Source organism: Euprymna scolopes, chromosome 27, assembly GCF_053919585.1.
Source record: "Euprymna scolopes isolate OS-2025 chromosome 27, ASM5391958v1, whole genome shotgun sequence".
NCBI lineage: Eukaryota > Metazoa > Mollusca > Cephalopoda > Sepiida > Sepiolidae > Euprymna > Euprymna scolopes.
Window position 1 is genome coordinate 114,023,809 of NC_136508.1, and position 25,989 is coordinate 114,049,797.

Genomic DNA, 25,989 nt, shown 5'->3' on the forward strand with positions numbered 1-25,989 from the left:
TTCAATCGAAACTCTTCGCAGAGTTCAACCAATTGTTGGGAACAACCCACATAAAGACTACTGCTTATCACCCTTGCTCAAACGGCCTCGTCGAACGCTTTCACAGACAGCTAAAAACTTCTTTGGCCACGAGTCTTAACAACGCGTACTGGTCAGATAATTTACCATTAATCCTATTAATGATCCGAAACACAATAAAAGAAGACTTACAAAGCACACCAGCAGAGCTAGTTTTTGGATCCGTAGTCACACTACCTGGACAGTATTTTAATGCATACACAGATATTTCACCCACGGCTACATTTGTGACGGAATTAAAGAACAAAATGTCTTCTCTCAAATTTACCCCCACCAGGAGGGCTGACAAACAAACCTATATACCGAACGACCTTCACACATGCAAATTTGTGTTTATCAGGAATGATACGGTCAAAAAGCCATTTTGTCCCAATTACACTGGACCATACCAAGTTTTGGACAGAAGTGAAAAATATTTTACTGTCCAACGGAAAGACAGGAAAGACAACATCGCGATCGACCGAATTAAACCAGCATACATCGAGGAATACCCTCAGACAATTTCCCCACCAGAACAAATTCCCTTAGAACATGGGAGTCCAGCAGAAAATGACGAGGACACCAAACCCACGACAAAAACGGGTAGGAAAGTCCACTGGCCGAAACATTTCAAGGAATACATTACATATTAAAAAAAAAAAAAAAAAATTCCAATCTGGGGGGAGTATTTGTGCCAGTTGGCACAGTTTAATATTCAAATTTAAAATCGTTAAATACAATTTAGGCGCGCAGTGCAATTGATTGTTTCGGCGCGTTAAAAAAATGAAAAATGACACCCACGCAAATTCCGGCGTGACCTTTATATACCAAAGGTGCGTACGTAGTTGAAAGCACCCCATGTGATGTCTTCCGTCCAATGGAATTCCTCCTAGGACATATTTTAAAACTGATTTTCAAGAGCTCGTTTGGAGCCAACCAAACCAAATATAAACATGCACAAAAACAAAATCTATCTCTTTAGTCTCTTAGCCTTTCGAGCATTCTTTCGTCTCTTTAAACTCTTCCGACTCATTCAACGCTTTCTCATTAGGACTTACCACGCGTGCAAACATCAATTATTTCATTTCCACTGCTCCGCGCATTAATACTCTCTTTTAACAGACGAACATTAATATTGTCTATGTTACATATTTGAACATTCAAAGAACACAAAAAAGAGACTATCCACCTTTCATATGAACTCAAAAAAAAAGAACTCTGAAATATTGAGAACTATGTTTTAACTTGTTATTATTTGTTATTTCTATTCCGGAAATAAACCTCCGTTTGTGTTGCACATAAGATTTCTTATTTTTATTTTTATTATTTGTGGAGGAAGTCAGTTCCCAAAAAAAGGCCAGGCTACTTCATTTACATAAAATTAATATACGAAAGTATAAATTTATGCGTAAACATTAAGTATTTACTTCAAAAGTGCTCAATACGTAGATAGAGCCTGAAGAATCCTAGAGTGGATGAAACGCGGAATATTCAGAGTAGCTTAATCGCCATATATATTTTATAACTAACTTACTAACTAACTAACTAACTAACTAACTATATATATATATATATATATATATATATATATATATATATATATATATATATATATATATATATATATATATATATATATATTAGCAAAAGTACCCGTCGTTGACTGGGTTCAAAAACAGCCTACAGAAAATGGACTCTGATTTATTAAAGTATGATAGGTTATGAAAAGGAAGGGTTGTAAAATGATAGCTTCGAATTCGGGGTTATCAAAACCAAAGATAAATATGATGAAAGTAAAAATAAAATAGATAAACCCCATAATTTATTATACCATACCTGTTCACACTGAAACATTTATCACAATATTCTGTGGATCTACGTTAAAAAACCTTGTTAAACTTTGTGACATATTTCCATTCTATGAGGTCAGGCGCGAACGAACACCCCATAATTTTATTATACCATATTTCTTCAAACTGAAACATAATTATCAAACTATACTTACGCAGAAAGATATGAAAAGTCTTTATTAAAGATTGTGCCTATTTACATTCTATGGAGGCCAGGCCCGAACGCAGACCCAAGAATTTTATTATACCATCAATATTTTAATTAAAACATACTTATCAAAGTATTCTTATGTACATCTATATCAAACACACTTGTAAACGTTGTTTTTTTTAATTTTTAAATTTTTTATTTCCATATATTGTTGACCAGGCCCGAACGCAGATCCCACAATTTTAATGAACCACCGTTCTGCCAGATCAAACATACCCATTCCTGTGTCTCTATACATCTTCTATCATTATATGTAATCAGTTTTTTTAAAATAGTCAACCATATAGGAGCCTCTTCATTACCATACACACACACGCACACACACACACACACACACACACACACAGATATTCAGCTTTATATTATACTAGCGGGGGGGGGTACCCGGTGTTGTCCGAGTGTTTAGAGGTGTGTGTGGTCGGTAGGGGTTGGGGGTGTTAATGAACCCCTAAGAATAAGCAAAGTAAAAAAAGAAAACAGAAAAACGAACGTTAAAACTTATCTGAAAAATAAAGCCGGGGGTACCGGTGTTGGTGGATGGGGGTAATCAAAACATCGAAAAAAACACAAAAAACTAACGTAAGGCAAACGAACGATGTTAAATGTAAAATCGAAAAACAAAAAAGAAAATAGAAAAACGAACGTTAACACTGCTTTAAAATATCTGAAAAATAAAAAAAAACATCAAAAACGTGAAAAATGGCTTAAATAAGATTGTTTTGACATTAAAATTTTTTTTAAATCAGTGGGTATCTGTATAGTTTGGGGTGTTTCAGGTCGGTCGGGGCGGGGGGGTTAATGAAAACCTAAGTAGAGGCGAAGAAAAAAAAAACAGCAGAAAAACAGACGTTACGTGAAAATGGCTTAAATAACCCTGCTTCAATATTAAAATTTAAAATATCGAAAAAAAAGAAGACATCTCACACCACGATTCAAAGCCAAAACCTTTAGATAATGACCGAACGCTCTAACCAACTGACCTAACACGACGTAAATGAAATTGTCTCAGTTCTTTAAATATTTAAACTAAATCAGGTTATGACGTGGTCTGACGCATGCGTAGAACTGATCTCGTCATGAGAGGACGGTTTTTGCTGACCCCCACCTGGAGAAAAGTGTTGATTTCAGGATGAAAAAAATAACGTTTTTTGCCACATTTTAAATATTTGTCGGGCGAAGGATGGGCCTTTCATATGAGGCCAAATTTGTGAATTTTTGTTCTGTCTGTCGAAAGTTTTAGCAGACAAACAAACATACACACATACATACATACATTTTCGCTTTTATATATATATATATATATATATATATATATATATATATATATATATATATATATATATATATATATATATATATATATATATATATATGGGTCATATGTATGCCTGGATATATATTTGTGTGTCTATGTCTCCATACAAGTGTATTTGTAGGCATGCATCTGCTGACCTTTGTGACTATATGTATATGTGTGTCTATGTATATGCACATGAGTGAGCATATATGTACAGATGTAGCTATGCCGGGATTTATATACATATATGTGTCTGTATGCCTATACCCACAACACACTTCACACTGAAAATAAAGTTAAGCATAGCCACTGCCCAAGGCAACATGTTAGGAGCCGCCCTCTATGTATATGAACCTAATAATTTTTAAACCTTTATACCTCATTTAACCCCCCCCCATTTTTTCATAGAAACTATAAAATAATCCCCATCCAATAAGCAAAGCAAATCAATACAGACCCATAAAAAATAAATCAACAACATGCATTTCGAACATAACTCCAACATGTCCACCTAACCGTGCATTATCTACACCCACTTTTTTATCATTTATCTATTCATTCATCTACCCTAACTTTACCTTTCTTACTCAGCATAAATACACGCATCTCTGTGTATATATGTATATATGTATGTATGTGTATGTATGTTTGTATTTTTATGAATGTGTATACTTGTATATGCTTATATATATTATATAACCCGCGCAGTATTAACTAAAATAACTTAACTAAATTAAACCATGAACTCATTTATTTATTATTATTATTTATTTATCCTAACTTTACTTTATTTACTAGGCATAGATGTATGCATGCCGGTATGCGTATGTATATATGTGCATGTGTGGATATGCATACATGTGTGTATATGTGTGTATATATATATATATATATATATATATATATATATATATATATATATATATATGTACCTATATGGGTCTACATATTTATTTTTTATAAATATTTATTTTTGGGTAATTATGTATTCGTGCGCATGAGCCCGTGCGTATGTGTGTACGTGTATGTATATTTATGTATGCATCTACTTCTTACTAGAGATCTGTATATCAACGTATATGTACTCGGATTGGTGTGCGTATGTTTATGTATTTGTGAGCATGTACTTATATCTGTATATATATGCGAGTATATATATGTGTACGAGAGTTGCGTGTCTGTGTGTATATGTCTGCATGTAGACCCATGTACATCTGCATAGGCATTGTTTTTATATGTATGTGCCTATGTGTCTACACCTTGGTCTGTAATATGTATGTATATGTATTATACGCTCTTATGCGTGCGTCAACGTCTGTATTAACTCTTAACTATTTAAAAACAACCCACTTTTAAATGAACAACGACCACGTAACTCTGTAACTGCCAAAAATGACAGCCGTACTAACCCCCTTCCCTCTCCCTCTCCGTTTCTCTCCGTTTCCTCCCATCTATCTCTCTCCCTCTATCGCTCTCTCCCTCTCATCTCATTAATATACCTTATCGAACAGGAAAAAAAAGTAGTCAAAAGTTTAAAACCCAAAAATTGAAACTCTTTCCTCCCTCCTCTCATTATCCCCTCTCTTTTTTCTTTTCTCTGTACCATCCTCTCTCTCCCCCTTTCCCGTCACATATCTCCACCCAAGCCTACCTGAATCTGCTACCCCCCCCCCCACACACAATACAACCTAATATACTTTAAACTTCAAAACTGAAATATTGTCATTATCCGCCTCCCCCCTCTATTATCTCATACCTCTCAACTATTTCTGTAAGGTCTGACGAGGCTGTTAGATCGTAAACACGGTCCAACATCCGAAACATATGTAACCAAACAGATAAAACAGTAATATATATATATATATATATATATATATATATATATATATATATATATATATATATATATATATATATATATATATATTGTGTGTGAGTTTGTTTACAGTGAGTTCAGATGAGATAATTCAGCAGTACCGTCGGTTTCAAATCTGAGAATTAGGGATCTCTTGTGTGTGTGTGAAAGTTTATGTATAATCATGTTTATTTAATTTATTTGTTTATTTTCTATTGTTAGGTTAGTTTTAAACTTATTTTGAATCGCTATCCTAGAGTAAATTTTATACTATGAACACTATTGTTCGCTATTTCTCGTTTACAGTTTTAGATGTTGGGGTTCTTTAAAGTACAGGATAGCGAATTTTTACTGAAGGCATAATCTACATGGATCGTCGAAGTTCCTACACGTGGTAGCTTGTCTTATTATTTTCCATTCAACTACCGGCGAATGTCTGCTTTCCCTGAGTTCCCAGTATTTATTTGCTAGTGTTGTCTTCATTCGGTGCTTTTTATTGTTGAATGTACTTTTGTGAACATAGTATCGAGTTTTGGAATCTAAGGAAGTCATACCTACGTAATATTTGTTGTTATTCGGCTTTTCTTTCGTAAATATTGTGGCCTGGTGAACTACGCTTTTTGTTAGACATTTATTTTGAAGTGGGCAAAGTGTGTGGTGTCTACAGTTGCATTTATCTTGTTCGTTATTGATATTTTTATTTTTATTTCTAGTATGGCTGCTGTTGTCCGGGCTTGGATTATTATTATTATTATTATTATTATTATTATTATTATTATTATTATTATTATTATTATTATTATTATTATTATTATTATTAGGTTCGTGTATAAAAAAGGACAGACAACCACAAAATTCGCGCATAAGCCTGAAGATTCCTACAGTTGATGAAACGCGGAATATTCAGTGTAGCTTAATCGCCATATATATTTTATAACTAACTAGCTCTACCTACGTATTGAGCACTTTTAAAGTAAATACTTAATGTTTACGCATAAATTTATACTTTCGTATATTAATTTTATGTGAGTAAATGAAGTAGTTATATATATATATATATATATATATATATATATATATATATATATAGGATGTATAGTATATATATGAGGTATAGTATACATATATGATGTATAATATGTATGATGTTTAATATATATATATGAGATATAGTATACATATATGATGTATAATATATATGATGTTTAATATATAAATATATATGATGTATAATATATATGATTTTTAATATATATATATGATGTATAATATATATGATGCATAATATATATATATATATATATATATATATATATATATATATATATATATATATGATGTATAATAAATATGTATTATATATATATATATATATATATATTATGTATAATATATATAAATATGTATTATATATATATATATATATATATATATATATATATATATATATATATATATTATGTATAATATATATAAATATGTATATATATATATATATATATATATATATATATATATATATATATATATATATATATATATATATATATATATATATATATATTATGCATCATATATATTATACATCATATATATATATTAAAAATCATATATATTATACATCATATATATTTCGAATTTAGCTTATCAACGAGCTGGAATGATACATTTCCCTTTTTACGCTACCAATACAAACTCAGAAAAGAAACAGGAATTGTAGAAAGCAGTGAAGTCAGTTAAATAACAAAATTACATTATGAAACTTGCATTCGTTCTGGCCCACTATTGACTTTACTGAACAACTTAGAAATATCCAAACCGTGAAAGTACTTTAGTCATTCGAAATAATAAAAATATCAGTTTGGTAATTTTATGATCCAGACAACCAAACAAATCACTACGGACGCAAGTAAAAAAAAGAAAATAGTTTGGATGCATTATTGCAACAAAAGTATGAAGATAAAAACTTCAGAAAACTGATCTGATTTTCGAGAAAATAAGAATGTTTAAATACAATAATTTAATTTGAAGTTGGTCGAATTGTTAGTCAACTGAGCATGAAAACTTCTTTTTCAATATTTAATTATTTTAACATTCAAAACAAATGTGTTGCTTTCTACGCTGTTGTTAGATGATTCTATTTGATTTTTTATGCGTTATCCGATATTTTAGATTTTAAAATACATACTTGTGAATCAATGTTACCGCGATGAAATAGTAACGTAATTATTTTGAACCCCTTTCTTAACATGAGGAGGGAAGGGTTTTTTGTATCTATTTTGCATTTTAACCTAACAATGCAATTAATAAAATCATCGTAAAAATTAAAATTAAATTTAAAATACTATTAAAATATAGCGCAGTAACGTAGATGCACAAACATCAATACATAACTTTAGTTAATAAAGTTTACATAAAATGAACATAAGTTTTATTGATTATCACAAATTAGCACAAACTTAAGGTAGAAAAAAAATTGTTAAATCTTTACAATATGTCCAGTCTTGTTTACGAAAGTTAATTTTAACTTGAAATTGTTAAAAAATTTTACTATCTATCCAACGTAGTTTACCAAGGTTTATAATTAAAGAGGATTTTTTTTTTGGGGGGGGGGGTCGCACTGACGCGACGCGCTGCACCGTGCACACCGCTGCAGTGCACTCACTACTGTTCTTATTTTGGATTTTAACAATAGTTCCACTAATCGGAATAATAATGAAATATTCAGTCTTAAAAAAAAACAAACTCATTTTTATATCTTCATATATTATATATTTAATGAATTGGAAATTTACTAAAGAAATCGCAACGAGCCTTAAGCATTAATAAATATTATTTGAACTTCATAAGAAAACAATTCGGCACACTTAATTAAAGAACGGACATTTTTACACGAGGAATAAAATAATGTTTACACCGTCTTAAGACGACCTTGAATTAATTCTTTAAAAGTTGATTTTCTCTTTAAATAATTTCATGTTTAAATCATATTTTTCATCTTCTAATTTTGATTCTTTTATATTTTAACATATTGTATTTCTTAATGAATTGGACACACAAAACCAAAAGTTGTATCAATTTACTAAAGAAATCATAACAAACAAAATAGATTTTCTGTTTTGAATACAAAAAAAAGAAAAAAACGAATTCATCCTGATTTTTTTTTTTCGCATTGAAATCCGGGAACAAAAGGTAAGTTTTGTATTTTGTACACTTTTCAATTAATCTTAAACATTAAATATTAATTCTGCCATGCTTTATAACAAAAAATATAATAGTGTTTAATATCAATATAAAATAATCTCCGTTTAAAAAATCTCCTAAATCTGACATTTATATTGTTGTCAAAAACGTATGTTATTTCTATTTAAATAATAATGTTTACCATCAACACAATAATTGATTTTTTTTTTTGTTTGTCGTTAAAGAATTCCGTTTGATATTTTTATGCTTTATCCAGTATTTTACATACGTGTGCATTTATGTTACCGTGCTGAAACAATAACGTTATTATTTATAAATCCTTTCTTAATATGGGGAGAGGATGGTGTTTTCTTTTTTAATTTATAATACTGTTAAAAATATAGCGCGGTAACATAGATGCACAAGCATCAGCACATCACTTTCTTTTATAAAGTTAACGTAAAATGAACACCCATTTATTGGCCATCATAAATAAGCAGAAACATAATGTGGAAAAGAATTTTTTTTATCTTTAAAATCTACCCAGCGAAGTTTACCCACTTCAAAATTCGATCTTTTTTTTTTTACGTTTCTAATGCATTTAAAATTTTCTGCAAAAAAGGAAATAAAATAAATATATAAGATTTTAGAGTATCGTTTTCCGTTATAAATTTAACGTAAAATGAGCGCCGGTTTCATTGCCAGATAAATGTCAACAAGACATGTAACAATTCCCAGTTTCCAAATTTGTGGTATGGTGAGAGAGGGCGGATCGTTTTTTCCTTTCTGATGTCGGATTTGTATTACTGTACACATAGATTCGAAAAAGTTGTCAAAAAAACAAATATATAACGAATAAATGTTATCAAAGGCAATATAAGTTACTTTTCTACCTAACAGGATATATTTTTCGTGTTTTTATTCAGTGTAACATGTTTATTCAGCTCGAAAAGCTGTTGTGTTTACCGATGTATTGGAAAATTAAAGATGGCGCCTCACTCTCTCTTTAACACGGTAAGTTTGGGAAAAGGTGTGATAAATAAAAAACTAGGCAAAATGCTGTTAAAAAGCCGCCGAATATATGTCAACCTATGTCACGGAAACATATATTGAGCGAGTTTTTAACAGTATTTTGTCTAGTTTTTTATTTATAACACCTTTTCCCAAACTTACCGTGTTAAAGAGAGAGTTGGGCGCAATCTTGAATTTTCTAATACATCGGTAAACACTGTATAGTTTTTCGAGCTGAATAAACATGTTACAGTGAATAAAAACACGAAAAGTAACTTACCTTGCCTTTGATAGCATTTATTTGTTATATATTTGTTTTTGACAACTTTTTCGAATCTATGTGTACAGTAATAAAAACCCCTGATGTCTTCTTTTGTGGAGAGATTAGAGTTTACATTTATTGTTCAAATTTTTTAAACATATTGTTTACTTTTACAATTTGATAGACAAAGAAATATCACTGCGACATTTATGGGTGAAATTATGCTAGTATTTTGTTTAATTTTCAATTTCTGAGCGATTATCGGGATTATCTAGATGACTGTCTCATGTCAGTTATTTTTTTGTTATAACAAAGACTCGGCACTATTTCATCTTTCGAAATAACAGCTTTAAAACAAGTTTAAAGAAAATCTTATCCCGGTTGCTCGAAGAATCACTTAACCTTCATTTGGTAAAATTTATTTGTAATATATTTGTTTTTTGATAACTTTTTTGTTTATTTAATGGTTAGGTAAAAATTCAAATTAGTTAGCAAGGACATTTTTCCCCATGTTAAGAATGGCTGTCTAAATAATTACCTTATTATTAATGAGTAGATGATGTTTTTATTTGAAAGAAAAAATAAAATGGATAAGTGAAAAAAATGACGCCTCCACAAAGCTAAAGTTAAAATTTTTAAAAAGAACAAATTAAAATTGAAATGGGGGAAAAAACAAATGCACAACCCCATATATATATATATATATATATATATATATATATATATATATATATATATATATATAACTACTTCATTTACTCACATAAAATTAATATACGAAAGTATAAATTTATGCGTAAACTTTAAGTATTTACTTCAAAAGTGCTCAATACGTAGGGAGAGCTAATCAGTAAGTTATAAAATATATATGGCGATTAAGCTACACTGAATATTCCACGTTTCATCCACATTAATCGCCATATATATGTTATAACTTACTATATATATATATATATACTAGCAAAAGTATCCGTCATTTACTGGGTTCAAAAACAGCCTGCAAAAAATAGACTCTGATTTATGAAAGTATGATAGGTGATGAAAAGGCAGGGTTATAAAGAGATATCTTCGGATTTGGAGGTATCAAAACCAAAACAAAATATGATGAAAGTAAAACGAAAATAGATAAACCCCATAATTTATTATACCATACCTGTTCACACTGAAACACTTACCACAATATTCTGTGGATCTATATTAAAAAAAACCTTGTTAAACTTTGTGACATATTTTCATTCTATGGAAGTCAGGTGCGAATGAACACCCCCATAATTTTATTATACCATATTTCTTCAAACTGAAACATAATTATCAAAGTATACTTACGCAGATAGGTATGAAAAGTCTTTCTTAAAGTTTGTGCCTATTTCCCTTCTATGGAGGCTAGGCGCGAACGCAGACCCGACAATTTTATTATACCATCCCTATTTAAGTTAAAACATACTTATCAAAGTATTATTATGTACATCTATATCCAAAACACTTTTAAACGTTTTTTTTTAACCTTTTAATTTTTTTATTTCCATACTTTGTGGGCCAGGCGCGTACGCAGACCCCACAATTTTAATGAACCATCATTTTGCCAGATCAAACATGAAATCACTAAGCCAGCTGAGTGTAGTTTCCTTCTGACCCAGCGAGCGTCAAGAATTACCAGACAGGCCAAAGATGCCTGCTTGTTAGTGAGACAGTGACCCAGGCGCCCAAGGCCAGATCGAGTAAAGCTATTGCTTCTCCCTTCATCAAAGGGATCCCCCTCAATTATATCATCCTGAATGGATCCCCTCACTAATAGCCGATATAATGCCCTGCAGAACAACAGCAGCATGTTAGAGAGGCTTCAATAGATAGATAGAAGAAGCACTCATCTCTGTGTTCCTCTCAGACAAAGTTACATTTCTCAACCCTGAAAAGACTTTTTTAGGGTCCTTTTTCCAGAGGCCACTGTTTTTCTCACTTTGTGCACAAATTTGATCCAGGTAATAATAATAATAATAATAATAATAATAATAATAATAATAATAATAGAGCCGAAGCATGTGTAGACAAATTATCACATTTAGCATACCTAGACCTCTCAGGAGACTGACAAAGATGCGTCCGGGATAAATGTTTTCGCATGCTTTTTTTCCTTTAAGGGAAATGTCTTTACATAATATTCTATTATTAAAGTGTATTTTATTCAATACGTCTGAGGAAAGGCTATTTATATTAAAATTTTCAAACGACATAATGTTTTAATTTGTCCAATTAGTCTTGAAACAATTGTAACTAACAATGATATACACTTCTTGTTGCTATCAATTCTTTTTTTGAAGTCTTGTTTTTTTGTTAATACAGTATATGAATGCTCAATTCTGAAATATGATAATTTTGTAGCTTACAATTTCAGTTATATCTCTTTGGCTTAAAATTCATTGGTATATGAAAATTTACTGAATTATACAAACCCAGTAAAAATCGGAATATTACAAACAAGTCTATATATATATATATATATATATATATATATATATATATATATATATATATATATATAATAGAGATGTTGGGTTAATCGGAACACTTTATACCGTGATAATTTATTTAATGAGCGTATACATCAATTAGGGTTATTGGACTAATTGGAAAACTTTGGAAGTCTTATACTTTTAAGAAGAGTGAAGAAGATGCTAGATAACCTAATAGAGATGAAACGTCTAGCAAAATAATTATTGAAGATGTTTCTTGGAAATATATATATTTTTGTTTTATAGGGGAGTTTAGTTTGTAATTTATTATATAGCATTGCTGTCATAGTGGGTTTTATATCGGTGGACAGTATGGGTGTTTAAACTCTTAGGGAGACTAGTGTAAGTTTCTTGAAATAAGTTTCTCTTTTAATCATAGGTGTAGTGTTATTGCTATGAAAGGGGTTTACATGAGATATGGAGTTAATGCTTAATTGGTATTTTTTAACATGGATAGGGAGATTATAACAGCACATAGAAGAGATATAAGTTATTATGAGTAATATTATGATAATTAGAGTGATGGGGGTAAATTATACGGGGTGCAGTGTACTAAAATTTTATTGAGTAAAATAGAGGATGAACACATGGTAGAATAAAAGGATAAATTACTAAGGGTTATGGGGTGGATTGTTGGAAAAATATCGGAACTATTGAATGATAATAGATAATTATTCTTCTAATGGTTTTAAGGTGTACGTAGTTATTAAATAGAGGATAATGAAGAAATATAGGAGAATAAAAACAAAAAAAGGTGAATAAAGTGGATGAAAATATTAGGATGTAAGACGTCAAATGATAGAAAGAAAAAAGTAAAGATAGATAAAGAAATAGAGATATAAAATAATATAGAAAATTTCTTTATATATATGCAGATATATATATATATAAAGAATCTCTTTATTGACTCATATATATATATATATATATATATATATATATATATATTACGTGGATATATGTGCCTGTGATATCAAATAATGTTTAATAATAGATCATTCAGTGTATATATATATATATATATATATATATACATGCGTGTGATATTAAATAAAAGAAAAGATCGTTAAATAATAGATTATTCGGTTGGAAAAAGTTCTTTAAGGTCGTGTGTAGAAACGTACATGCCACCCATTTAATCAGGTTCTTATTGGATGCAAATAAAACGGTTTTGGTCTAGTTTAGATAGTGATTCATAGAAGTGTGCTATTTTTGATTGTAGAAAAATTGCAATTTGGGGGAGGGCGTATTTGACTTGGACGAAAATATAGAGGAAAGAAAATTAACATTTTCTTTTTAGGAAGACAAAAGATTTGTATATTAATGTTTCTTCATTTATAATACCCGGATTGAAAACTGAATTTCTTTGATAGATGGTGCAGGTATTTCCTTTCATAAAAATGTAAGAATAGTTATTTGCAATAAATGTTATAGACAAATCGAGGTATTCCGTGAAACATAAGAGGACGTGTCTTTACATAGTGGACTAGAAAAATCAAAAGCTGATGAGAATAGACACAAAAAACTGGTTGGGGATCAACTTGATTACCTCCCTTTATTGACTCCAACTTGATTACCTCCCTTTATTGACTCCAGGCTCCAAAACAATTTGTTGAGCTTTGTATTATCCGATAAGTCTTAAAGAATTTGTTTTCTTTTTTTAACTCCCCCATTTATTCATATATAAATATGTTTTTCTTTCACCACAATGACAATCATGTACAGTTGTATATATGCATATACAGAATTATATATCGAGAAAAAGAAAACAGAGGAAGAGAGTTGATTATCACTATTTTTCCTTCTTTAGAAAACATAATGAATATAGTATGATTGTCACTATTGTGTAGACTTTACATTGTATCTAGAACGTTACATATATTTACTGGTTGTGTGGTAAGTTAAAAAATATCTAAGTTATAAAATATATGATTATTTGTCTAATGAATCCCATATGACTATCGATTTAATTCATCAAAATGTTATGTCTTCAATCCAATAACATAAACGAACGGAATACAAATTATTTAATGCAGATAAAAATATTGAATTTCGTTTTTTTTGTGTTTTTATTCCTGTATGAACGCCTTTATTGAATTTCAAGAATACAATGGAACATCATCATCATCATCATCTATAGACAACAATGCATCATCATCATCATCATCATCATCATCATCATCATCATCTATAGACAACAATGAATCATCATCATCATCATTATCATCATCTATAGACAACAATGGATCATCATCATCATCTATAGACAATAATGAATCACCATCATCATTATCATCCTCTATAGACAACAATGAATCATCATCATCATTATCATCATCTATAGACAACAGTGGATCATCATCATCATCTATAGACAAAAATGCATCATCATCATCATCTATAGACAACAATGGACCATCACCAGCATCTATAGACAAAAATGAATCATCATCATCATTATCATCATCTATAGACAACAGTGGGTCATCATCATCATCTATAGACAACAATGAATCATCATCATTATTATCATAATCGATAGACAACAATGGATCATCATCATCATCTATAGACAACAGTGGGTCATCATTATCATCTATAGACAACAATGAATCATCATCATTATTATCATCATCTATAGACAACAATGCATCATCATCATCATCATCATCATCATCATCACTATCATCATTTATAGACAATCATGGATCATCATTATCATCTATAGACAACAGAGATTTCTATACCAAAATTTATTTGTATTAATATTTAACAAAAACTATTTACAATATGACTATATGCACTGAAATAATCGAAAACCTCATACATCATGAAAATAACGTTTGTATTTGTGCAATACGTGTTTAATGTTCAAATGAATGTTAATGTTTGAAGAGAAGTAATCACAAATTGCAGATATCTTAAAACTTATGATATACTTTTGCAAAGTAAGTGTCGCTTCTTAATTTCGCTGGAACATTTGTAAATGAAGACTAAAACTGCGAACACAAAATTCTATAATTACGTGGATATTTTTGTAGGATCAATTATATTAAAACATGCAGAAGAGTGGAGAAAAGCCACATTCATGTGAAGTGTGTGGATTTTCATGTTCTTATAAATCATCGTTTGTAAGACATATGATAACGCACACTGGAGAAAAGCCACATTCCTGTAAAGTGTGTGGATTTTCTTTTTCTCTAAAACATAATTTAGTGTCTCATATAAGATCTCACACTGGGGAAAAGCCATATTCGTGTAAAGTCTGTGGATATTCTTTTTCTAGAAAATCATACTTAATTCACCACATGAGAACTCACACTGGGGAAAAGCCACACTCTTGTGAGGTGTGTGGGTATTCCTTTTCTCAAAGACCAAATTTATTAATACATATGAAAACTCACACTGGGGAAAAGCCACATTCTTGTGAGGTGTGTGGATATTCCTTTTCTCAAAGATCAAATTTAGTAATACATATTAGAACTCACACTGGGGAAAAGCCACATTCTTGCAAAGTGTGTAATTATTCTTGTTCTCAAAAAGCATCGTTAGTGAACCATATGAGAACTCACACAGGGGAAAAGCCACATTCTTGTGAAGTCTGTGGATATTCTTGTCCACATAAATTATCTTTAATGATACATATGAGAAGACACACTGAGGAAAAACCGCATTCTTGTGAAGTTTGTGGATATTCTTGTTCTGACAAATCAAGTTTACTGCTTCATATTAGAACTCACACTGGGGAAAAGCCACATTCTTGCAAATTGTGTAAATATTCTTGTTCTAAAAAAGCATTGTTAGTGTATCATATGAGAACTCACACTAGAGAAACTTGAATGCCTACGGGAGAGAAACTTGAATGCCTACTAGACACTGTCCTCGGGTGTCTAAGGTCTCTCTGTACAGGGGTTTGTCAGAACAATCTGGCATGAGGATACTTTTTCCATAGAAGTAAACCCTGACCAAATATTCAAACTCACATAGTATTCGCAGTCCAAATAAGATCTCACTACAGCTACTCCACAGCTTTTCCGGGGAATGGTGAACCTTCTCCAAGTGAAATTACCTCAAGTAATAGAACGAAGCTGGATACTCCACCAGACTAGATAAATTCTTGTCCTGGAATCCAGTAAGACCATGAAACCAACATGAAAGATATACTACAAGGTATAAAAATGGTTAATTGGGGAGAGGAAAATTATGTTCTCAATTCTTTACTAACTCAATGCTTGAGAGATAAAGAACTTAAATGGAACATTCGAATATCTATGTATCTCATATAGAGTTCAAGTGTTAGTCCCAGGTTGCGGGCCCCTTGATTTCTGAGAACTTCGACTGAAGTAAAATAAAACAAAGGGAGAGAAAAACAACATTCTTGTAAGGTTTGTGGATATTCTTGTTCTCAAAGATCAACTTTAGTAGTACATATGACAACTCATACTGAGCAGCCATAAAGCGAACAGTATCTATTCTTAAAAGAGCCCTCGGATATAAATTTAAATCATAACAGAATCAAGTGTTGGCTCTAGGAAGGAGAACCTTGATTTCTTAAAACTTACTGAAGTAAAATACAAAAAAAAAGAGAAAAGCCACATTCTGGGAGCTTGAATGCCTACTACGAGTGTTTAAGTTCTCTCTCTACAGGAGTTTGTCAGAACAGCCTGACATGAGGATACTTTTCCATAGAAATAAACGCTGACCAAATATTAAAAAACACATAGTATTCGCCTAAATCAGATCTCCTTACTATGCCTAACCCACATTAGCTTTTCAGCGGAATGGTGCACCTTCTCTAAGTGATGTTACCTCAAGTAATAGCACGAAGCGGGATACTTCACCAGACTAAATAAATTCTTGTCCAGGAATCCAGTAAGACCAAGAGACCAAAATGAAAGATATTCTACAACGTATGAAAATGGTTGATTGAGCAGAGGGAAATTATGTTCTTAATTTCTTTACTAACTCAGTGTTTGAGAGATAAAGAACTTTAATAGAACATTTGAATATATATTTATCTCATATAGACTTCAATCTTTATCCCAAGATTGTGGGCCCCTTGACTTCTGGGGTCTTCGACTGAAATAAGAGAAAAGAAAAAAAGGGAAAAACTGCAATCTTGTGAAGTTTGTTGATATTCTTTTTCGGACAAATACCATTTACTGCTTCATATTAGGACTCACACTCTGGAGAAGTCATTTTCTTGCACAATATGTGAATTTTCTTGCTCTTATAAATCAAGTTTAGTGATACATATAAATATTCTTGCTCTTATAAATCAAGTTTAGTGATACATATAAAAATTATTAGAAAATGTCATTTGAAAAAAATAGTCTCCATCTTCGATTTTGCATTTATTCAAGTAAGATATGAAACAAGTATGTATCACGGTATTACATAGGATATAAAATTACATAAAACAAACCTGAAACGCATTATTAGTAAAACGCATATGAGAACTGACACACCTGAAACGACTCATGATTAATGAAACTATTCTTAATATTTCATCATAGAACGAAAGTAGATAATATAATACAGAAGGAGAAAGTAAAGAACTGTTTCGAATCGACATTGTCCCTGAAAAATATGAATATATTAGTTGTTGTCAGAACAAATGAACTAATCCAAACCTAAAAACTATAAATACTATATTGATTGTTGTCAGAACAAGTGAACTAATCAAAACCTGGCGAAATACCAAAACACAATTAGTAGAACACAAGCTGTTGTGCAAAAGAAATAAAGTTATAAAAGCAAAGTAATTACGTAATAAAACCAATTTTGTGTGTATTTTAATGAAATCAAAAAAGCTTTCTTGTAAATAAAGACGAAATCTTTGTATCCACACTTTTTTATTAATTTTTCTCTTCTCGTTAATAAACTTTTATAAAAACGAAAAAAAAAAACACTTGCCAAAAATGATATTTTTTCAAAACATATAAGCTTGTTTTTAGAACTCAAGTTTTTTTTACATGTATGAGAAATCACACTGAAAAAAAGTCAAATATACTTGATGAACCAAGTTACAACTATATCCAACTAATTTCGTCCAAAAGAATGATTATAATCGTTAAAAATGGATCACGGTTAAAAGAATATATGAGATACCAGGTGAATGCTTCATTCTAACACGAAAAAAAGATGAGAAAATAAACAAAGACAAAGTAGATATTGAATATCTTTATGTGATGAAAACAAGGTTGAAATGCGAAAGCCAAGAATAAGGTTTGTTAACGTTGGATTGAACACACTGGCATCACTTCAAAGCTTCTATAGATGTTGTTTAATAAATTGTTTTTGATATTATGTTCAGATGAGAACAATAGTCCGAATTAACCAATTAAAAAAATGAAACTGAATATTTCACATAACCAATTCTGTATAGGCAACCAGGGATTATCTCCCTCAACCAGGAAGTAATTAGTGGTGACTGGTGAACTCCCCTGATGTAAAAAATGTCAGCGATATATATATATATATATATATATATATATATATATATATATATATATATATATAGGATGTATAGTATATATATATATAATAGGTATAGTATATTAGGTATTGCAGTGTTGTCACGTGTTCGTGTTTGTCAATAAATATGTGTCTATTGTACTTGTGTTACATTTAGCATTTATTTATGCTGGTAGGTAGTTTTGTATGAACCTTAACACTTACCACAGCTGGAAGTCAGTTAAATGACTAAAATACATTATGAAACTTGCAACTTATCTAACTTGATTCGGTTAAACATACGATGATTTTCTGATTTTAATCTTAACCCTGCTAATTATTTGTTAGGCGTACAATCAGAACCCAGAGAAGAACGAATAACTTGAAGTATCTGTTTGTGTTTTGAGTTCTCGTGTGCCATTATTCAGGTTATTATTGATTTGGCGAGATAAACGCAGTCTTTACTTGTCATCAGTTGTATTCTCCCATGCATGTACTCCTCCATTGAAATAACTAATGTCAATGTGTCTTTCTCGATCATTTTTCATGTAAAAATTCCCCACCCATTAAGTAGTTTTCATATTGAACGTTTTAGGCACCGCCAAAACTGGGGGGGGGGCAGGTCAGTGTCGTGATAATACATACTTTGGAAGCATTGATAAACAGACTCGAAGGTGGTGTAAATGCGTTCTTTATTGTCTAGTAGTAAACGTTGCACTGAGAAACAATGGCGGACGAGATTCATACGTCACGGGCCAAGGGGCATAACTCTAGGCGACTAATAGTCTATTAGCCTATATTATGACATCCCTTCCCTTCCATATATATGTATATAGTCCAAGGGCGATATTTAGCCTTTATCTGATTAAGGGATAACATAGTCTCTAATATATTATTTAGCTTGTCTCCATTGTTCTAGGGTAATGGTATTGTCTCTTTTTTTTAGGATAGTGTAACCTATAAGTTCAGTTTCTGAGGAGCATTCACTCGTCTCTGAGATCTTCTTAATTCGGGGGTGAGTTTCTCAGTTCGGGTGTGAGGCGTGCCGCTGGAGTGTTGTTCGGTGGTCGGCTGTTCGATTTGTTTAGGGGGGGGACCTTCCTTCTGGGTGGGATCCGGTGGAGAGTCGTTGGGGCGAGGTTGGTCGGATCTATTTGCGGTTGTTGATCTCCTCCCAGCTGGTCTGACGAACTGCCTGTTCCTTCTATAGGTGTTACCGTTCTCAGATTCAACTATGTAGGATCTGGGTGTCACGCTGGAGCGCTGAATTTTTCCAGGCTCCCATATCTTTACTTTTTCCTGCTGGACATAGACGTTCTGTCCTGCATGTAGGTGGGAGTGGTGTCTGTTATGTTTCCTGTCATAGCAGACCTTAGACTGATCTTTCTGTTTCTGTATGGCTGTCCTAGTCTGCTCATCACCAAGTTGTTGCTTGGATACTAGGGGTGTCCGTATTTTTCGTCCGTTGAGTAACTCTGCCGGGGACTTAATGTCTGATGACAGTGGCGTGGCTCTGTAAGCCATCATTGCTAGGTAGCTGTCTTGACCAGTTTCCCCTGCCTTCGTCAAAATTTTCTTGCATGTTCCCACCATTCTTTCGGCGAATCCGTTAGACTTGGGGTAATGTGGGGACGATGTCCTGTGTTGGAAGCTGTACGTCCTGGCGAAATCCTTGAAATCTTTACTTTGTGGACCATTGTCCGAGTACAAGATTTCCGGCACTCCTTGTTCCTCAAATATCGTCTTAATACTTCTAATAACGGATATTGATGAGGCGGACGGAAGGCGTCGTACGAAGGGGTTTCGGCTGTACTGATCTGCCACAAGCAGATATTCTTTCCCTGCCAATGTGAACAAGTCTGTGCTGACGTACTGCCAGGGGTACGTAGGGGTTTCGTGCTGGAGTATTGATTCGGGCGGGATACTGGCTTGGTATTTCTGGCATGTGTGGCACTCTCAGACTATATCTTCTATGTCCTTATTTAACCCTATCCAGTACACCGCTGAACGCGCTCGTAACCTCGTTCTCTCTACTCCTTGGTGTGAAGCATGCAGCTCTTCCAGTATGCCTCTTTGCAACGAGGCTGGGATAATGATTCTCTGGCTCTTGAGTAGAATTCCATCCTGGACCCCAATCTCATCTCTGAAATTCCAGAATGGCAGGAGAATTCCTGGGCAGTCAGCCCGGTTGGAAGGCCAGCCGGTCAATACCATGCTTACAAGTTGCTTTAGGAGTGGATCCTGGGATGTTTCCACTCTTATATCTTCAACTCTCGTCGGCGCAAAGTTGAGGTATGAGATCATGCTATGGACGTTGAGATCGATCCCTTCAATGTGCCCACTGGGTCTGGGTGCTACTCGTGACAAGCAGTCTGCAATTGGAACTGTTTTTCCTGGGGTATATTTTACAGTAAAATCATATCCCTCGACCTTCAATAACATTCTAGCCAGTCTTGGGGGTGCTTGTGCTAGATTTTTCAATGCTATCGACTCCAATGGCTTGTGATCCGTATGAATTGTCGTTTTGTGGCCCCAAACGTAACTGTGAAATTTCTCCAGGCCAAAGACGATAGCCAACATCTCCCTCTCTATGTTTGAGTAGCGTGTTTCTGGTCCGGAAAGTGCTTTGCTCGCGAATGCTACTGGTCTGTCGTTTTGTAGCAGAGCCGCGCCTATACCCATTGAAGACGCATCTACCTGTAGCACTATTGGTTCTTTAGGGTCGAAGTATCGGAGTGTCGTATGATTTCCGATCTCTTTTTTGATTTCTTCGAATGCCTGTTGCTCCTGTGAAGACCATGTGAAGTCATTCTTCTTCGATGTTAACTCACGTAGGGGTTTTGTCAGTGTCGCGAGTCGTGGAGAGAATTTGTTCAAGTAGTTCACCAGGCCTAGGAAGCTGGTGAGCTGCTTTGCATCCTCGGGGGGTTGCATCTGTGTGATCGCCTCTATTTTCCGGGGATCTGGCTTGACACCGTCTCTTGAGATTATGTGGCCGTAGAAAGGGATTTCGGAGGTTTCACCACAAATTTCTCTGAATTAAACCTGCAATTTCTTTCCCTTGCTCTAAACATTAGCTGCCTCAGTGCCTTGTCATGGTCACTGCCGTCTTCCTCGAATCCGTACACTACTATGTCGTCGCATATGGATAGGACATTTTTGAGGTCTCCGAAGTTTTCCTGCATGGCTCTTTGGAACTCATCTTGGGCAGATTTGACTCCCATGGGGTACCTGTTGTACATGTATCTGCCATGTGGGGTAATGAATGTTGTGAGACGTCTCGACTTTTCGTCCAGTTTCAAATGCCAGTAGCCGGACTTGATATCGACTTTTGTGAACCATCTAGCGTTGTCTAGTTCCGCAGTGATGTCTTCAAATGTCGGAGTCGCATAGTGTGGTCTGTGCACTGCTTTATTTAAGTCTCGGGGGTCGAGGCATAGCCTGACCGATCCGTTCCTTTTAGTGGTACAGACGAATGAGTTTACCCAGGGCGTCGGGTCCTTTACAGGGGAAATTATTCCCTGGGCCTCTAAGGAGTCCAACTCCAATTTCAACTTTCCTTTTAGGGATATTGGGACTCGACGTGGTGGGTGGACAACTGGTGGTACTTCGGGGTTTAAATGGATGGTGTGTTCACCTGGCAGACAACCAATGGAGTCGAATACGTCTGGAAATTCCTCAATGATTTTCCTCCTTTCTCCAAGGTTTCCCATCGTACATGGTTCCTGCACGGGGACCGGTTTCATGTCGTGCGGGGGAGTAGGCCGGGATGCTTTGTCCGTCACATGAGTTGTGTCCGTTTTTATAGCCAAGTTAAGGGTGACTAGCCCTAATTCTCTTGATGTTTGGAGTCCTATTAGTATAGGGTCTCTTGATTTCACCACGTGAAAGGTCGCTTTAACGAACTTGTCGCGGGATCTGACCCCTAAACGACAGGTCCCTTCTTGGTCTATCGTTGAGCCTCCAAACGCAATTAGCCTTATAGCTGATTTTTCCAGTGGTACTCCTTTCAGTTCCTTGAATACCTGTTTAGGTAACAGGTTGCTCATTGCACCTGTGTCGATTTTCGCGTCAACCTCTATTTGGGCTTTGCTGTTGCCTATCTTCAGTTTTGTGAAAGCTTCTGTGGTCGCTAACGGTAATTCCTTTACTGTGTGAAAGTACAGCTCCTCTGTGGAACTGTCGTCGTTGCTACCCATATGTGCTGCTGCCATGTGGATTTTATTCTTATTATATTTCCTCTGTGGCTGGAATGACTGTCTGCGTGTGTGCCCCTCGTCTCCCATTTTAGAGTGGCAAACTTTAGCAAAGTGTCCCTTTTTATTGCATTTTAGGCAGTATTTGCCTTTAGCTGGGCATTTATATTGATGGTGTTTTGTGCCACAATTACCACATGTGGTAGGTCCACTGGGCTGTCTGGCTCTAACTGCGAGTGTAGAGCTGTCTTCTACTGCTGTTGTACGTAATGCTTCCATTTGTTTACACGTGGCTTCTTCTGTCTCGACGATTCCGAGTGCTTTCTCGATCGTGAGATCGCTCCCTTCTCTTATTAGGGACTTTTGTGCAGACTGTAAATAAATACCGAATATGAATAGGTCCAACACAATGGTCTCTTCCACCGTCCGACCGTATTCACACTGTTTGGCTGTCTGACGCAGCCGACTTAGAAATGCGTGTGCCGATTCATCCGCATTTTGTTTACATTTTAGTAGGTTGTGTCTAGCTACACGAAAATTCGATCGCGGATTCGCATATTCCTTAAAAAATTGGATATATTTATCCAATGTCCTTTCTTCTCCCTGTCGAAAGGGAAAAGTGTCACTTATTTCCTGGCCCTCGATACCAGACCATATTAGCAAGTAATTTAACTTTGTGTCTGAATCTACGTCTTTCATTGGGCCGTCGAAATATAAATGAACTTGCCTGATAAATCGGTCCATTGATTTGGCCAAATTTGAAGTGTTCCAATCGATTGTTGGAGGTGGTAGTTGCGAATATGTATTCATCGTCGATTGCGAGAAAAATACCGACACCACGTGTGTTTTGTATTAATTTTTTTTTAGATCCCGAAAATGTTCGTTTTTTTTTTTTTTTTTTTTTTTTTAGGGTAATATTGTTACTATTCCTTTGATTCTTTAGAGGATCCCACTTCAGACACCATGTCGTGATAATACATACTTTGGAAGCATTGATAAACAGACTCGAAGGTGGTGTAAATGCGTTCTTTATTGTCTAGTAGTAAACGTTGCACTGAGAAACAATGGCGGACGAGATTCATACGTCACGGGCCAAGGGGCATAACTCTAGGCGACTAATAGTCTCTTAGCCTATATTATGACAGTCAGTACTTTTTGACGGACCGTCTTTTTAAAAATCTACCAAAAATCAGGTAATTATCCGATCAATACGAAATTTTCAGCGATTATTAGGAGAAGAATGAACTTTATAACTGTGTACTTATTTTTCATAAACGATATTTATATATATATTTTTTTTTTGCTTACAACCCCCCCTTGTTTTGAAGTAGGAACAAATATGCTTAAAATAATCATCTGAAACTGAACAAAACATATTGTGTTGTTGTAAGGGACAGAATTATGGATTAAAAAAAAATTGTTTGCATACCTTATTTTGCCATCTGAATATCAGAACTTTGATTGTGTTTAATTATCCCGCTTTTGAGTTTTGAAGTGTGAAATTCGGTGAATATGTTAAGTAAAATAATTTATTTAAGTTAAGCAAAACAAAAAAAATTTTTTTTAATATTCATACGAAAAAAGCCATTTTAAAATTTTTGATAAATAAATTAACAATTTTTTTTAGCGAGCCGAATAATGCATGACCATTATTAAACAGGGCATGCTTTGAATAATCGATACAAAAAAAAATTCGATAAAAATTGTGCCCTTTGTGTTAAAAATAGCATCAAAATTTAATTAAAAATAGTAGAAAAAGCTTTACATTATTCTGTTTTCTATATGATAAAATTCAGGGTTTTATCTTTCTGGAAAAAAAAAAGTTACTCAGAAATAATGGATTTTAATAAATGTAATTTAGTTTTAAAAAACAACAACAACAACTTGATTTTTCGGCCATTTTTGGCGGTGCCTAAACTGTTAAATAATCGCAGAAACGTAAACTCATAAAAACTATTGTTTAAGTTTCTACTTTTTTTGTTCAATAAACTTGTGTGCACGAAAATTGTTTTGACAATAAATTAAAATCAACGTGAAATTCCTGTTCGTTTGTTTATGTTTTTTATCGTTTATCCTTTATCACTATCAATAACTCGTCTGTAAATGAAAGTGTAGTACCTGTTTTTGGTTTGTGTTGTTATACCTGTCGTGTTTATGTACTCATAACAACCATGTTTCGCATTATCATTATTATTGCAAGTTAAATGCAAGTTTTGCTTCTTGAATTGATGTGTAGTTTGACTGTGTATTATGAGTTGCATCCCATGAATTATATCCTCCTTTAATATGAATTTGATTAATAGCCAATCTGTAGCGCCGTTATTATGAAATGCCAAGTGATTTTTTTTTTAAATTTAGAAAAAAGAAAAAAGAAAATTAATAAAGAAATCACAACAATTGTGAAGTATTTAAAAGTTTTAATCTAAACTTGCTTGTAAAACATTTTATAGGAAAACATTTCGACTAAGTCTTTGGGTCAATAACAAAGTGTAGTATTTGTTCTTCAGATGCTACACTTCAATTTCTTGTTCTCTGTCAGGCGAGGAGAAATCCTTCACGAATGAGACAATATTTATTGTTGTTCCTTTTCTCCACATTAAAAAACGACCCTGGTGTCTAACTCTATCCCGTGGAGAGGCATTGTAAATAGGAACTAATTAACAGACATTTTTACACGAGGAACGAAATAATAATTACACCGTCTTATTACGATGACCTTAAGTTCTTTGTTCTTTAGCAGTTGATTTGTTTCTTTAAATAATTTCACGTTTAAATCGTGTTTTTTATATTTTAATTTTGATTTTTTTTTAAAATATTTTTATATATTTTATTTCTTAATGAATTGACACACAAAACAAAAGTTGTATCAAAGTTTCTGTTTTGAACACGAAAAAAAAAACGAATTCACCTCACTTTTTTTTCGTATTGAATTTCTGGAATGAAAGGTAAGTTATTTTCTTTTCTTTTTTTTGTTTACAATTTCAGAAAATGCACCCAATAACTTTTTAAAAAAATGTTAAACATTAACATAAGTTTATTTTTTATTGCAATCCAATAAAAATATAGATTCTGCTTTTAACAAACGTAAAAAAAAGTATGGA

At 33.1% G+C, this 25,989-nt stretch overlaps 1 long non-coding RNA gene across 1 annotated transcript in view; it reads left to right on the forward strand.

The window, feature by feature from the left end:
- The first annotated feature begins 8,217 nt into the window (after positions 1-8,217).
- LOC145249074 (uncharacterized) overlaps positions 8,218-25,989 on the forward strand; it is a 34,493-nt gene continuing 16,721 nt past the window's right edge. Inside the window, exon 1 of the long non-coding RNA XR_013863470.1 lies at positions 8,218-8,462. This is a non-coding gene — a long non-coding RNA (uncharacterized LOC145249074). The remainder of the gene's footprint in view (positions 8,463-25,989) is intronic.